This window comes from Petromyzon marinus, chromosome 23, assembly GCF_048934315.1.
Source record: "Petromyzon marinus isolate PM22_M1 ecotype Great Lakes invasive population chromosome 23, UKy_Petmar_22M1.pri1.0, whole genome shotgun sequence".
NCBI lineage: Eukaryota > Metazoa > Chordata > Hyperoartia > Petromyzontiformes > Petromyzontidae > Petromyzon > Petromyzon marinus.
The window spans coordinates 6483537-6499164 of NC_133689.1; the positions used below are offsets into that span (position 1 = coordinate 6483537).

General features: G+C 47.5%; 1 protein-coding gene across 3 annotated transcripts in view; it reads left to right on the forward strand.

Annotated features, from left to right (window-relative positions):
* The first annotated feature begins 1160 nt into the window (after positions 1 to 1160).
* The window catches only part of LOC116945238 (uncharacterized), a 90125-nt gene continuing 75657 nt past the window's right edge, over positions 1161 to 15628 (forward strand). For 2 of the 3 annotated variants that reach the window (XM_032959562.2, XM_032959563.2), the window contains exon 1: positions 1161 to 1329. The gene's annotated coding sequence lies outside the window, so the exon portion shown is untranslated. The remainder of the gene's footprint in view (positions 1330 to 15628) is intronic. The other variant, XM_032959564.2, reaches the window with a different exon arrangement.

Below are 15628 nucleotides of genomic sequence, written 5' to 3' on the forward strand. Positions count from 1 at the left end.
GGAGGGGGGGAGAGGAGCGTGGATGAGACGATACAAATGAAAAAAAGTGGGCCAAGCAACGTGTTTGGTGTTGTTGTTGATGTTTCAAGAGAGGTCTCAATTATTCTGCTCTCCATTCTGAACGTCACTGCGCTTGGGAGGACAGCGCGCGGCTTCCACGTCAGTACGGCAAATAACGCATTCGCAATCACAATCACGTTCACAATCACATTCACAATCACGTTCGCAATCACATTTACAATCACGTTCACAATCACATTTGCAATCACGTTCACAATCACGTTCACATCCACAATCACGTTCACATTCACAATCACGTTTACATTCACAATCACGTTCACAATCACATTCATAATCACGTTCACATCCACAATCACGCTTACAATCACATGCACAATAACGTTCACATCCACAATCACGTTCACAATCGCATTCGCAATAATCACATCCACAATCACGTTCACAATCGCATTCGCAATAATCACATCCACAATCACGCTCACAATCACATGTACAATCACGTTCACATCCACAATCACGTTCATAATCGCATTCGCAATAATCACATTCGCAATCACGTTCACAATCACATTTACAATCACAATCACGTTCACAATCACATTCGCAATCATCACATTCACAATCATCACATTCACACTCACATTCGCAATCACATTTGCAATCACGTTCACATTCACAATCACGTTCACAATCGCATTCACAATCATCACATTCGCAATCACATTCACAATCCCAGCTAAACAGAAACAGGTGGCACGGTTATTCGACCGGAGCTGAATTATGCGAGGGAAGCAGAGCCCTTGATGCAAAAAAAAATGAAACGAACGCGGCGAATCCATCTCACGGCGCTTCAAGCCACGAGACAGATCCGCGTAGACGATCGTCTCGTGGTTAGCGGTGGTGGCGGTGGTTGTGGCTGTTGTGGTGGCGGTGGTTGTGGCTGTTGTGGTGGCGGTGGTTGTGGCTGTTGTGGTGGCGGGAGCAGACGGGGGACGATGGGAGGAGGGGTGCTGAGACGGCGCGTGAGATGCAGCAGGAGGAGGAGGAGGTCTTGAAGCTCCTGAGATGTGGTGCACAAGGCGAGCCACTCTGATTGGCTGAGCCCTTTTGCACACACACACACACACACAGATGCACAAATATATAAATAAATAAGAACACATGAATAACACACGGGCACGCACGCACGCACGCGCGCGCGCGCACAAAGGGATAGAAAATTGGTGGCAGTCGTCGTTTTAAGGAAACGCGTCAAGGAAATCACAGCACTCCTGAGGATCGTCCACGCTGGGAGGGCCGCCGCTGCCGGTTGGTGATGATGGTGATGATGTTGGTGATGTTGGTGATGTTGGTGATGATGTTGGTGATGATGGTGATGATGATGGTGATGTTGGCGGTGATGTTGGTGATGTTGGTGATGATGGTGATGATGGTGATGTTGGTGATGATGTTGGTGCTGTTGGTGGTGATGATGTTGGTGATGATGGTGATGATGATGGTGATGTTGGTGATGTTGGTGATGATGGTGATGATGGTGATGTTGGTGATGATGTTGGTGCTGTTGGTGGTGATGATGTTGGTGATGATGGTGATGTTGGCGGTGATGTTGGTGATGTTGGTGATGATGGTGATGATGGTGATGTTGGTGATGATGTTGGTGATGATGATGGTGATATTTGGTCGATGTTGGTGATGTTGGTGATGTTGGTGATGATGTTGGTGATGTTGGTGATGTTGGTGATGATGGTGATGATGGTGATGTTGGTGATGATGTTGGTGATGTTGGTGGTGATGATGGTGATATTTGGTCGATGTTGGTGATGTTGGTGATGTTGGTGATGATGGTGATGATGTTGGTGATGTTGGTGGTGGTGATGATGGTGATATTTGGTCGATGTTGGTGATGTTGGTGATAATGGTGATGATGGTGATATTTGGTCGATGATGGTGATATTTGGTCGATGTTGGTGATGATGATGATGTTGGTGATGATGGTGATGTTGCAGATGATGGTGATCTTTGGTCGATGTTGGTGATGTTGGTGATGATGGTGATGTTGGTGATGATGGTGATGTTGGCCATGTTGGTGATGATATTAATGATGTTGGTGATGATGGTGATGTTGGTGATGATGATGATGATGTTGGCGATGGACCTAACGGGTCAACGAAGGGCTTTCACGGTCAAGAGAGACGAGGGGACGCGCCCGGCCACACCGCTCAGCTCCCCCAACCTCCCCCCATCGCCGGGGATCTGAGAGAGGAACGCCAGGAGAGTCGTGTGCGCTCCAGGGGAGGGCGACCGACCTTGGCGTTGACTAAAAATTCCCTCTCCCTTTCAAGCCCCACGGTGGCAACAGCCGGAACTCCCGGCTGGGTTTTGACAGCCTCAGTGACATGGGGGGGGGGGAGGGGATTCGCTCGTTCGGTATCATTGTTAGCCAGGTGAAAACGGCGAGGAATGTGTGTGCGTCTATCCAGGTGGTGGGGAGCGGTCGTGTAGCGGTTAGCGCGCTGCGCTATGAACCCGGCGACACGGGTTTGATTCCCGCTCACGGCCAACACCAGTGACGATTATCTGAACCGGTCCCGGGCCTCCCCCAGGTCGACTTAACCTCAAATGAGTACCTGGTGCGGTGTGTAAACATTGCCACTGGGGAGACAAAGGCGGTCGGGCGTGGTGCTGGCCACCCACCCCCTCGTGTACCGTTCCGGCCTTCATAGGTGCTCGCTAACAGCCCTTGCCCCTACAGTCTGTTAAGGCTATACGGGGATCTTTGTCTATCCGTGCCGCTGTATAAATAAGACCGTACGTTTGTACGTGTGTCTGTGTGTGCGTGTGAGAACTCTAAATATTCGGCATGTATAATGTTACTCGCGAAGGGTAGTTTCGACGCAATGTGTAAGGCATGCTTTCTCTCCCACTCGACGATACAAAAAAAACCCGATTGTGTCTCAGCGTAACCTTGGACAGGTTTTTTGTTGTTGTATTAACATAAACGCAAGTGGTTCGCATTCACACGTCCGCTCGTGTAGAGGCCAAGATATGAATAATTATACATAGGCATGTTAATTATTTGGTGGCAGTGAATAATTCAACGTAGCCAATTCCGTGTATTTTGTGTGTGTGTGTATATGTTGTGTGTGTGTTTTGTGTGTATGTTGTGTTTATGTTGTGTGTGTTGTGTGTGTGTCCTTTGGAAAACAAATGAGGTCGAGGAAAAATATTACTCTAGAGATTTTTTACGTTTCATTGACCTGTCATCGATATAATCACGTGCGGTTCGAATCGAGCCCCTCACTGTGGAATGCCATGGGGTCAACCGTAAATGTATAGGCGAGAGAATGTACTCCAAAATAGGAAAAAAAATCTGTGCTATTTTGGAATATCTATAGCACTTACAGACAAAAAAACTGGACTTGAAGCATAGTAGAAGCAAGTCAATATTTTTCTCATTTCCTTTTGGCTCTTATGCGAGTTAAAAACACAAAAACCGGTACATATCATGGGAAATTCAATATCTCACAATATTAAAAAGGAGATATTTACATGCAGATGCATTGTTGTGAGTGGTGGTATTGTTACTCAACTGGTAAAAGCTGGGACTTGTACGTTGATCTTCTTTCGCGCCGTACGGAGCCAACTGTGCTAATGGGTGGTAAATGCTAATCTGAGAAGACTTACATATTTCCCAGGACAGCTGCTTAAAAGGAGAGAGGACGTCCTGGGAAAGCCAGGACAGGTGACTACTCCGCGTGTCTGCCGGGTTTAGAGTCATCCTGGGTGCTAAGCCAACACCATCGCTGAGGTTTCTTCTCTCCAAACTGCTTGAGCCTTTTCATCAGCTGCTCATTCCCGGAGAATGCTCCTTCGTTCACGACGCCCTCTCGGCAACCGTGGGACCAACATTGGCCCAGCTGGGACGATGTTTGCCACTCGCTATAAAGGTCCGAGATTCCGATTCAGACAGGCCGCCCTGGTTAACGCTGCAGTTGTACCACCTGAGTTAAAGGCGCGCCGTCTGCTTTGCAGTGGACGTTACAAGAACCTCCGGTGGCAGGGTTCGAAAAGAGTAGGCCGTTGCGCGCCGCCGCAAATTGATGATCAATTTTGGGATTGCACGCACAGCAACATTACCCCACTGCTGTGAAACGCCACGCCTGCATGATAGCCCTATAAGAAGGCGCGCGAATACCAAATGTCCTCAATTACCACGATGAGTGATATATCCTACAATATTCACGTCATATCTCTTTCGGTCCTTTTTTTCTCTCTCTCGAGTGATCAGCCTGGATTAGTTGCTGGGGCAATGAAACATTCCAACGCTTTTGATCATCGCACCCTAAATTTGTATCCCGCTGTGATTGTAAACTTGAGTCTTAAAATCTTCCACTGCAACACGTCTCTAACCGCTGTCTATAAATACCTCCCTTTTAGAGGACCCCATGATGCGCGAGTCCCACTTTTTTTTTACAGCCTTGGGAACGCGGTGGCATTTTAGACGCCAAGATAAATGTACATGTAAATGTAATTCATATTGTAAAGCGAGGGTTCATTTATGGCCATTTGATTGTTTTTTTCTTGTTGTTGTTGTTGTTGCAGCATCGCACACTTTGCTTTTTATTTTTTTGCTCTGTCTGCTCTTCATATTAACTCCGGTTATAACCCAGAGGTCTGCCTCGAAAAGGACACTTTTAGCTGAGCGATCGTGATGCAGCGTTGAGCACCTCTGAACTTGCAATCCTGGCGTTCTCCGGTTCGGTTTCACCTATCCGGCGCGGCAGTTGAAGCCACGGGGAAGATTTTTCTGAATTCCCTCCCCCCCCACACTCCTCCAGCAGTACATATGAAGGGGTACGCCCAAAGTGGGCCGATCGACAAGTCTCACGTGGCGGGGTAAAGTGTGAGTACCCCCCACAACTTCCAACACGTCCGAAGTGGCGTGAGCAAGCAATTGCAGGGCATTTTCGCTCTGGCAGAGTGTGAAATGTAATAGCCGAGGGGGGTTGGGGGGGGGCGGTGGGATCATGGGACGTGTTGCTCGTCCAGCCAGATGGACGGCGGGACGATAGATGGGATTTAGCATCGCGGCAAGAGACGAGTGTCTGGTGGGAAGCGATGTCAACAGCTTGCGTTTGCCCGGGCAGCTTAGGGGCTAATGCCATGTCACGGTGATAAGCCCCATGACGAGGAGGCCCTCGGTGTAAAACAAAAAAGAAACGGCGGTGGCAGCGCACCCGTAAATTGGCGTTGACTTAGCCCGGGATAAAAACAAATAAAAGGGGGTCGTGGGTGCCGCGTGGGTGCCCTGGGGTCTGCGAGTGGGAAGCTGTAGGTTTTTTTTTTTATCTATGGGGAAGGGAAGGCGAGGGAAGACGAACAAAGTATAAAGGGAAAATGTTAAAGAGCAAGGCGACCACGAAGGACGGCGCTGCTGTGCATCCACAGACGAAGGCACGTGGTGCTTGTTTTAAGACATTTCCCAGGTAGGAAGATCGCGTACCATACTCTCTGGATTATGAGACCATGTTTAAAACAATTTAAAAAAATGTTTATCCCCGTATGTTAAAGCAAAACTTGGGGGTGCATCTTATTATCCCCAGAGAATACATTTGTCTTCCAAACGATTGAATATCGTTTGTTCAGAAGAATCTTCAGGAAGACAGTTTCTTCGTAAGCCAAAACGTTGCCACCCAGAGGACAGAAGACACCACCAGCCGTTCAGACTCATCAACCAGAGGACATCTCCCACATTTTAAAGCTGTGCGTGAAAATCAACTTCCAGAATACTGATAATATAAAAAAAAAATTCTAAATGACCTTAAACTTTGTGGTTCGTCCTACTTCCCAAAGCATCTTATAATCTTATACGGTCACAGAAGAAAAAAAAAGTTGAACGGTTCCCAAGATATATATTTTTTTGCCTTATTCCTTGACTCTGATAATAATAATATCAGCACCCAATGAGAAATAAGAAAATCATAACTTCGTAAAAAAACGATTGGGGGCATTGGTTACAAGCGCGCAGTTTAACCACGGGTTTAATGTGCCCAGCCAAAACCTAAAAGCAGCTTCAAATAAATCTGCATGCCAACGCAATCTCTCAAGTATGCAGTGGTTCTTGTACAGTCACGTTGAGCATTGTCGTATACCGTGACACCCACACACGTGCCAACCAACAACATCTGCAGAAACCCACCCAGTTGTATGGTTTGAACTCTTCCCCCGTCCGTTTACCAACGATCGTATTCTCCGGATGATAGGATACTAAGGAGAGTAGTAAGATGAACCAAAAACGTGTGCCCAATATTTCAAGTGAGTTGTACAAATCTCGTCACAAAGACGCAGACCAGCCGTATAGCCTCAACGGACTGTTGGCGCAAGTGCTGTTAGCGAGCGCCTATGAAGACCGGCACGACACACAGAGGGTCGGGTAGCCAGCACCATTCCCTGCTTGCCTTGTTCTCTTTAGTAATAATGTTAACACATTGCAACAGGTACTGTACTCACTCGAGGCTGAGTCAACCTAAGGGAGGCTCAGGACTGGTTAAGATATTCGTCACGAGCGTTGGTGGCCTTGAGCGGGAATCAAACTCGGGTCGCCGGGTTCATAACGCAGCGTAGCGCTAACCGCTACACCACCGCTCTCCCCGTACACGCACAAAGTGCGTCTTATAATCGGGAGAATGTGGCGCATGTGTATCGATGGAAACATCGCACTAACTTCAGAGGAAAATGCGGGAACGTAGGACGGACGTTCTTTCGCAGAGACCTTATATTTGGAACTCCTGGGAATGTCGTTTCTGTGGCCCTATGCAGCGCCACTCAAAGTAAATTAGATTCCTACCGCAATTGTGTTCATGTTACTCATGTGCTCATGACATGAAGAAAGAGAAAAAAAACCCCGTGAATAATGTTTATAATCCACGTTGTTTGTATATTTAAGTATTTCCCGTGCCGCCGCCGTTCACGTGAAGTGCACATTCACACGCTGTGGAATTTGTCTTCACTCGAAAGCGCCTGGTGAAAGCTCAGGTGAACGGGAAGAGGCGCCAACAATTGGCTAGGCTCTGCGGTCCTACACTGGGATGTTTGGCCAAATCGATGAATGAGCGTTTACGAGTATGGGGAATGTGAAGTACCCGGAGTAAGGCCACACGCCACGAGTGGGTGGGCAGCACTCGATCCCCTGCGCAGACGTAAACGCTGTCCTCCAGACAATCTCGTCCCTTCACCTGATGAAGGCCGCTTGTGTTGTAGCCGAAACGTCGTGAAAATTTTATTGTGTTATTTTATTTTATCAATTTATTATTTTATTCTCATTCTACGTGACTTTACCGAAATAACCAATGAAGATTTGTCCTGCCATCATACCCCCTGGCAATTCATAATTAAGTTTTTTTTTTGGGGGGGGGGGAGGGTTACATTTCGTGAATATAAATGTGTCGTTAACCCACCGACACCCGTCAACAGCCAATTAGTAAGGTTTGTCACGTAAACAGAACGTGCCAATTCGTTACTCGTACAGCACCCCGGTGTGTTGGTTGTACACGTTGAGGGTTTACTCTCACACACACCGGTGTGCTGCAGTAGTAACTAATTAACACGTTTTTTTTTACTTGACAACATTTACTAATTGGCTGTTGTCGGTTTACGCGATCTAACCCCCCCAAAAAAACTTTATTATGAATAGCATTGGTCATAAACATACCCTGGCAAACCGGAAGATGGCAAACATCGACACCCCAGGTGTGGCGGAGGGAATTTCACTCATTTGTGTCATCCACCAACCCTAGCTGCCTCCACAGCGCTGGAATACAAGCCACGTGCAGTACAGCCATCAGCGTGTTGTTTCATGCAAGCGAGATGGCTCTTACAACACATCACGTGTCAGCGCTGCGTCGATGTGTCGCAATCCGCGATCGCCCAGCCAAACATAGCAGACCGATGGAGAAGCGTCGGGTCAGTCGGGAAAAACGACCAAAAAATAACATGTGGCTACACATTCTTGGTTTTTTCGGTAAAGTCGCAATCATTATTTGAAATTATTCTATTATTTCCCTTCTACGGTAAAGTCTCGCAAAAGGGAAATAATAAAATAATAAAAATAATTATTGTTTCATATTTTTATTATTGTATTATTTCCCTTCTACGTGACTTTACCGAAAGAACCAAGAATATGAATCGCTGCAGTCACGAAAGCTTTAAATCGAAATTTAAGTGGTTACACGTTATAAACGCTGTTATGGTCACACACTCAAATGCGCAAAGAGCTACACAAATTCCTGCTGGCAGTCTTGAGATAGTGGTTACAAATTCCACGTTCCTATGTTAACCGCCTCGAGCGTTTGCTCGAGGCGCTTAACATGGCTTACAAAACGGTGTAAGCAAAAACAATATATTTGGATGGCAGAGGCGTGCAAGGGCCGAGGAATGAATTACCGCGACACGGGGTGCGTGGAGGTCATTAAAGCGTAGGGGAGGGACGGGAAGGAGTGGAGGGGCCAGGGGAGGGAAGTGAATGGGCAACGGAGAAGAGGTGAGGATTTAAGAGAGGAACGGAAGGAGGTTGAGGAGGAGGAGGGGGGGGCTTATTGTGTTCCAGTGGAGGGGTGCAAGGGGGGGGGGAGAAGGGCCGAAAACCTGATTGGGCACAGGTAGAAGGGTGAACAGAGAGAGAGAGACAGAGAAGACGAGGGTGAACATAGAAGGAGATGAGAGAGGCAAGATCAGGTGGGTCACATAATCATGGGCGGCTTGCCCGGACGAGTGTAAACATTCACTCGATTAATTTGTCGTGATTCGATGCAAGAATCAAATACTTCGAATTTTTTTTTTACATTAGACGTAGCGGCCTCCTGCGGCTGGAGGTCACAAGAACTAATTGTGTACAACAAATAAAAACTAAATAAGTATTTTTTCACAAGCACGATTTTATGCACGTTCATTTGCACTTGAATGATTTTTGTATTAATCGATTAATCAATGCATCGTTACTTCCCGGCTCTCCAGGGGATTTAAAACGAATTTATTTCAAATTATTTAGTTTGTTGTCCTTCCCCCGCACGGTTGACTACGTACGGCGCGAAAGAAGTTCAACATACAGGGACTTCTGTACTTGCGAACGAGTTCGGTTCCCAAAGGTTTGTTCGTAAGTCGATTTATTCGTAAGTACAACTTTACTCCTGTCCATTCCAAAACACGTTGTACGGCATGTACACTAAACACGGGGAATGGCTTAAAAATTTGTATGATCTCACGTAGATGTAGATGCCACTGGTTCTTCACGTTCTGCAGATGTAGATGCCATCAACGCCATCTATTGCACGGCGGTTGAACTTACGACTCTCAGTCCGAACAGGCAACTGGACATACGGACAGGTTTGTTCATATTTTCACAAGTTCGTAAGTTGAACACAAGCAATCGTCATCAGGTGACGATTGCTTGTGTTGCAATCGAAAAGTTGTGATATTGTTATTTTTATTATTATTTTTTATCTACGTGGCTTTACCGAAAGACCCAAAGAATATGAATTCCTGCAGTCACGAAATCTTTAAATCAAGAGTCATCCAAATAATCTAAACGCGTGATGTCGATTTTGAACGTGGATGGAAAAACCGGAGGAGCCGGAGAAAAATCCACGCGACCACGGGGACAGAGAGACACGCAAACTCCAAATAAACAGCAGGCGTCAAGGTCGGGATTAAACCCACGACCTCCTGCCTACCAGGCGAGGTAGTTAACATCTCCTAGCCACCGCGGCGCCCCCTTCTAAGACGTCTGCCCAGTGTCGGGAAGAGACTGGGGCCAACAAACGCCCTCGTAGAGGCGCTCTGGAGGGCTACCCCTTTCACGGCCCTTTCGCCAGCAGTGGCGTAGAGCACGCCATTTCAGAGCTGAACCTTTACCTTCTAATATGATTGCGTTTGTTTTAATGGTGCATCTTGGCGTGAAGGCGGGAGGGAGGGTGATTATGGTGGGAGGGGGATGGTTTATGGGGGAGGGGTAGCGGAGGGAGTCGTGGATATCCCACGAAGCCCCCAAGCCCCCTCCACCTCAACGTTGGCCGAACCCGTGGCCAATTTTTGCACAAAAGGACTCTCTCGCTCTCTCTCTCTCCCACGTTAACGGCGGGCATCCTGATCGGCCCAGATGGGGTTCCAAGCCAGTCGCTCAAACGGCTCTCGGCGAGAGGATGGGGGGGGGAGGGCATAGGTGGGGGGCGGCGGCAAGGGGGGTAGAGGAGGAGGGGGAGACTCGCCAAACCCCACCGCGCACATGTGCCGCATTAATGCCCCGAGTGAATTAGTGAATTAGTGAAGCAATTACAATAAAGGCCGTGAGCAAAGGGGGGGGGGGGGGGGTGTCGGGAAAGGAAATAAAAATGGATAAAGAGGTCATTCGTACGTGCCCACGTGGTTGCGGGCTTCCACGGTAGTTGATCACTGCGCTTTGGTCACACCCAGGGAGAAATCTCGCTGAGTCTCAGGACTCCTTTCAGGAGGGTCCTGCCAAGTTTTTGTGTTTTTTTTTTTGTCGGGAGGTGTGGCGTGGGGTGGGTGGGTGTGTGGGGAGGCGAGCCACGACTGCTGTGTATATTCCAAGTGAGTAACTTGGGGGGGGGGGGGAGGTGGTTTTATTTTTTTCAAATTTGGCACGCGAAAGAATGTGGACGTCGATGCCGGCACGCGACGCCGCGCGTGTGAAGCAGACGCCGCGCGTGAAATTTCACGGCTAAAATACGACTGCGGTATTAACCAGGGCAGGCCTGTTTTGGATTTCGAACCGCGAAACCCCCCATGTGCAACAACACACAACAACACCACAACAACGGTGGTGATGGTGGTGGCGTGTCGGAGCGAAATTTAAAAAAAAGGGGTTGCGAGGACGTTGGCAACGCGGGGGAACTGGAGTCAAGGAAGCGGTGGGAAAACACGCAGGGATGATGTGCGGGAAGAGATGAGACGGAATGAGAGACGGATCGATAGATCGGTGGTGGATGAGGGGGGGGGGAGTAGCAAACACTGTCCGGGATTCTCATTTGTAATCATTAAACGTGGCTCTGCTCGAACTATATCCACCTTAGCCGAGACGCAGGCGTTTAAATACCGGAGCAAAATGTAAAAGATTTATTTTCCGCGAATGGGTGCCCACATGCGTGGCGGTGTGCCGGCTGCGTGCCACGTGGGGGGGGGGGGGGGCGGGGGGGGGAGCGGTTGCGCAGCGGTTAGCACGTCCGCGCTATGAACCTGACGATCGGAGTTCGAATTACGCCCGTGGCCAGTAACCACTGACAATAATAAAAAAAAATGAATAAAAATAAAAATTATAATAAAAATAATAATAATAAAAACAAAATCCAGGACGTTTCGATCGCAACACAAGCGGGCGTCATCAGGAAAAGGGGCGATGGAAACGTTGTGGTTTTGTTTTTATTATTATTTTTATTAACTTTATTTTGATTGTTATTCTTCTGTCGACGTGACTTCACCGAAAGAACCAAAGAAAATGCATTCCTGCAGTCACGAAAGTTTAGAGTCAAAAATGTAACCACTGACAATTTATACGAAAGGGTTCCTTCTCCTTCCGCTCGCTCGACTCTGCTTCAAATGAGCGCCTGGTGCGGTGTGTCAACATCGCCGCCGGTGAGACAAAGGCGGCCGGGCGTGGTGCTGGCCACCCCCACATCCCCTCGCGCGTGCCGTGTCCGGCCTTCATAGGTGGCTCGCTACTCGCGAACAGCACTTGCCCCAAAAGTCTGTGCAGGCTATACGGGGGTGGGGGGAATCTTTTTCTTTGTTTTTTTTTTCACTGCACGCCACACACGGGGCAGGCCGAGATGCGAGTTTGCAGCTCCTTGCGGAGTTGCCTCGACTTCTCTACTGTTAGTTAACAACAGCAAGGTGGGGGGGGGGGGGGGGTGAGGAGAGGGGGGTGAGCAGCTGAATTGATGAAGACGGACGCCAAGGGCTGAGTGCTCAGATTTGGAAATCAATTCCACACGCGTCAACCACTGAGTTGCGTCTGAATGGGGAAACGCACTGAATCAGGAAACGCACTGCCTCGTGCCCCCCCCCCACTCCCCTCTAACCCCCCCCCCACTCCCCCCCACGGTTAAACAGGATGGACACAATGGGCAGCGGGAGCAGAAATCCGCGGAAGCTGTTGGCAAAAGCTTACAATGCCATTTCAGTGATCCACCGCTTCTGAGCGCTTGATGAATTGTCACGTGCGTTGGACTTCTTTCGCACCGTACTTTGGCCACCCGTGCTAATCGGAGGCGATTCCGGGGTTACGGTTTCAGTTAAAGACGCAAACGACCTCGTTGTTCAAAAGCTACCGTCTCATTTGTGTGGTTTTCCCTTTTTCTATGGTCTAATTTCTGCAACGTGCGAGAATGCGATTTGCATAAAACATCATGGGTTCTCACGGGCACGACTCAACGCATGTACCGTTAGCGCAAGCACATTCTTGTACATACATGGAATCCTCTACTCACGAACATCCGACTTACGAACTTTCAGAGATACGAACAAACCTGACCGTATGACCAGTCGCCTGTCCGGACCGAGAGTCGTAAGTTCAACCGTCGCGCAATAGCCGGTGGTGGCATCTACATCTGCAGAACGTGAAGAACCAGTGGCATCTATATCTGCTGAACATGAAGAACCAGTGGCTTCTACAGAACATGGAGAACCAGTGGCATCCACATCTGCAGAAGATTAGGAATACTTTTTTAAAGCCATTGCCCGTGTTTAGTGTAATAGCCGTACGACGTATTTGTGAGGAGTAAAGCTGGAACTTACGTACAAATCGACTTACGAACAGACCTCTGGGAACCAAACTCTTTCGCAAGTAGAGGCGTCCCTGTGCATCCCATGCGTCGCAAAAAGTTCGTGTTTGATCCCTTGCAGCCACTAGAGGCCGCTGCATTCAACGCCGTTACAAATCTTAAACACTCCCCTCCCTGACATTGCCCCAGCCCTTGGGCCCTGCGATGACCCCCCCCCCATCCGCTCGTGCCTGGCTGTGTCAACCTCACTCGGCCCTGCACCTAACGAGCACTCGATTTCCATAGCGGATTCTACCGTCAATTTCCAACCAGGGGGCTTCACGTGTGAGTCCGTGCGCCCGTGTGTGTGGTGTGTCTTTTAATCCATTATTCCTTGGCAAAGCTCGGAGGATACGTGGGAATGGGTTTAATGCAAGCTCGCTCTTCTTGGGGCAGATTTTGGCAGTGGTCCATCCAGTCCCCCCCCCCCTCCGCTTCACCCCGGCACTGTCTCTCGAACTCCTGCTCGCGAGTGTTTATGTTTCAGATTGTTTAAAGCAATATCTATTTATAGCCGTTTGCCGATTGTAAAGCGGCGCGCGTATATAGGATACAAGACAAAAACAAAGACCACCCCCCATGGTAGTCTGTAACAGCCCGTTGGGGTCAAGTGCTGCGAGCGAGCTGCCTACGGAGAGGCCGGAATAGCACGTTTTTTTAAGGCTGAGTCGACCTTGAGGAGGGTCAGGAACAAATTCTGATTCTTGCCAACTCACGTTAGCCCTGTGGCAGGGTACGGTACATTCGAAAGCTGTTCGTCAGAAGGTCTGGCTGGGTGGAGCAAGAGGATGGGATGCGTGCTGCTCGTTATGGGATGGTCGTGATTTTGAATTCCAGTTGATCCTTGACTCAGTTCTCAAGTACCCTGGGGTTGATGAACATTTTGCGCTGGATGAAAACTATCTTCATTATAATTCTACAGAATTCAGTTATCCAAAATGCACTACGTCCTGAACAAGCCTTTAAATACGGTAGATTCTCAATTATCTGCGCTAATGATGGGGAGGACGGCCGCTGATAAATAAAAATTGCGGATAACCCCAAAAAATTGACATTTTCCGCAGATCTTTATGCCAAAAAACACAAAAATTTCTATAAATTATGTTTAAGTTAATAAAATGTAGTTTGATAATTGTTTTTTTACCCTTTTATCTGGCAACAAAAATGACACCTTTTTTTTACAAGGAGTCATGTTTGGCATTGGCCACAATACCTGCGGTCGGAATGGAAACAAAAAACATAACTCTGATAATGTATTGGCACTGTCCTTGAAATTGATTGGTCCACACTCGAGACAGCTTTCCTTAGAGCCAAGTCTCACATGGTGTTGGACCAGATGACACCAAAAAAAGGTGTCAGTTTTGTTGCCAGATAAAAGGGTAAAAAACAATTATCATATTTTGCTTCTGGCAAAGGAGGTTCCAATGGTGTTAATGTAGTTTGTTATCACTGCACGTGCTTAGTGATAACACTTTCATGCTCCTGCGCAGAATACTCTGCCCACGAAGTGGATGATCGCAGAGCCACGTCAATCAACACCAATCAAACTCTGTCCAGTGTTGTAAATATATGCAACTACTGTACTGTAGAGGCGATCACGTGTATTTCGGATTAGCCGGAGCAACATATTTGTTCCGTTTAAGAACTTGACTTGTAATAAACATTTCCAAGACTAATAATGTCTAACTGTTTTTGATTATTAATTTGGGCTTAAGGGGAAATTAATGAGTTATTCATTTATGTCAAAATCTCAGGTGCGTGGTTAATCCGCAAATCGGATAAACCGCACGCGGACAATCGAGAGTCGACTGTAACTGAATTTGATCATGAGAAGCAACATGTCAATGTATGTTAAACTTCTTTTGCACCGCACCTAACTAATCGTGCGAATCGGAGGTGCGGGGGAAGTGAATTGATTTGTTGGCAGCGGAGTTTGTGAGTAAGGCGGCAGTCTCGTAGCTGCTGTTGTCGAGTGCCAATGTTTGGAACAATGCTTGGCGGTTGATACAAAACATTTTTTTTTTTTAAACCTAAGCTGGCAAACGAATCCATGCAGAGAGTCTCTATGGATTAAACTTGGGGAGAGAGAGAGAGAAAACGGTTAACTGTCCCAATTTACCATTCAGCTTGAAATCGTATTGCCACTTTTTGTTATTAAAGAAGGTTTCCAATCGTTGCGTGCGCCTTGCTTTGACGCGTGGATCACAAACACGGGCGGCTGACAAAGACAATCGAGCAACGCTTTAAAAGTTCGCCAGCAAACGCCCGACAGACACATTCTCAGAATCTTCCAAATAGAGAGAAATGCATTTTGTGACTCACACTCTATTATCTCCTTTTAACACGTAGGCTTTCGCGACCAATATTTCAAGTTTCAAGTTTCATTTATTAGGTATAGCCCTCTTAAGTCCGGTGCAACCGCAACAAACACAATTTGAACACAGAACATCTTAAAGCGACAACGCGTAACAGAAACATCCTGGAATAAACCAGCAAATATTCCACACAAAAAAAACGTATTTAAACGCTGTGTGCAAAAATCAGTGGTGCAAGCCAACAACAACAACCATAAGGCAATTTAGATTAACCATATGTTTTCGAATCACCAAAATAAAGCTATAAAAACAATGTAGCAACAGTAATCATAGGAACTGTAATTTTAAATTTAAACATAACACCCATAATACAGGGGGGTGGGGTTTGGGTTATATCGCGTAAATATATAAATGTGTGTCATTAAGCCCGCAACGACCCGACACAGCCAATTAGTAAGG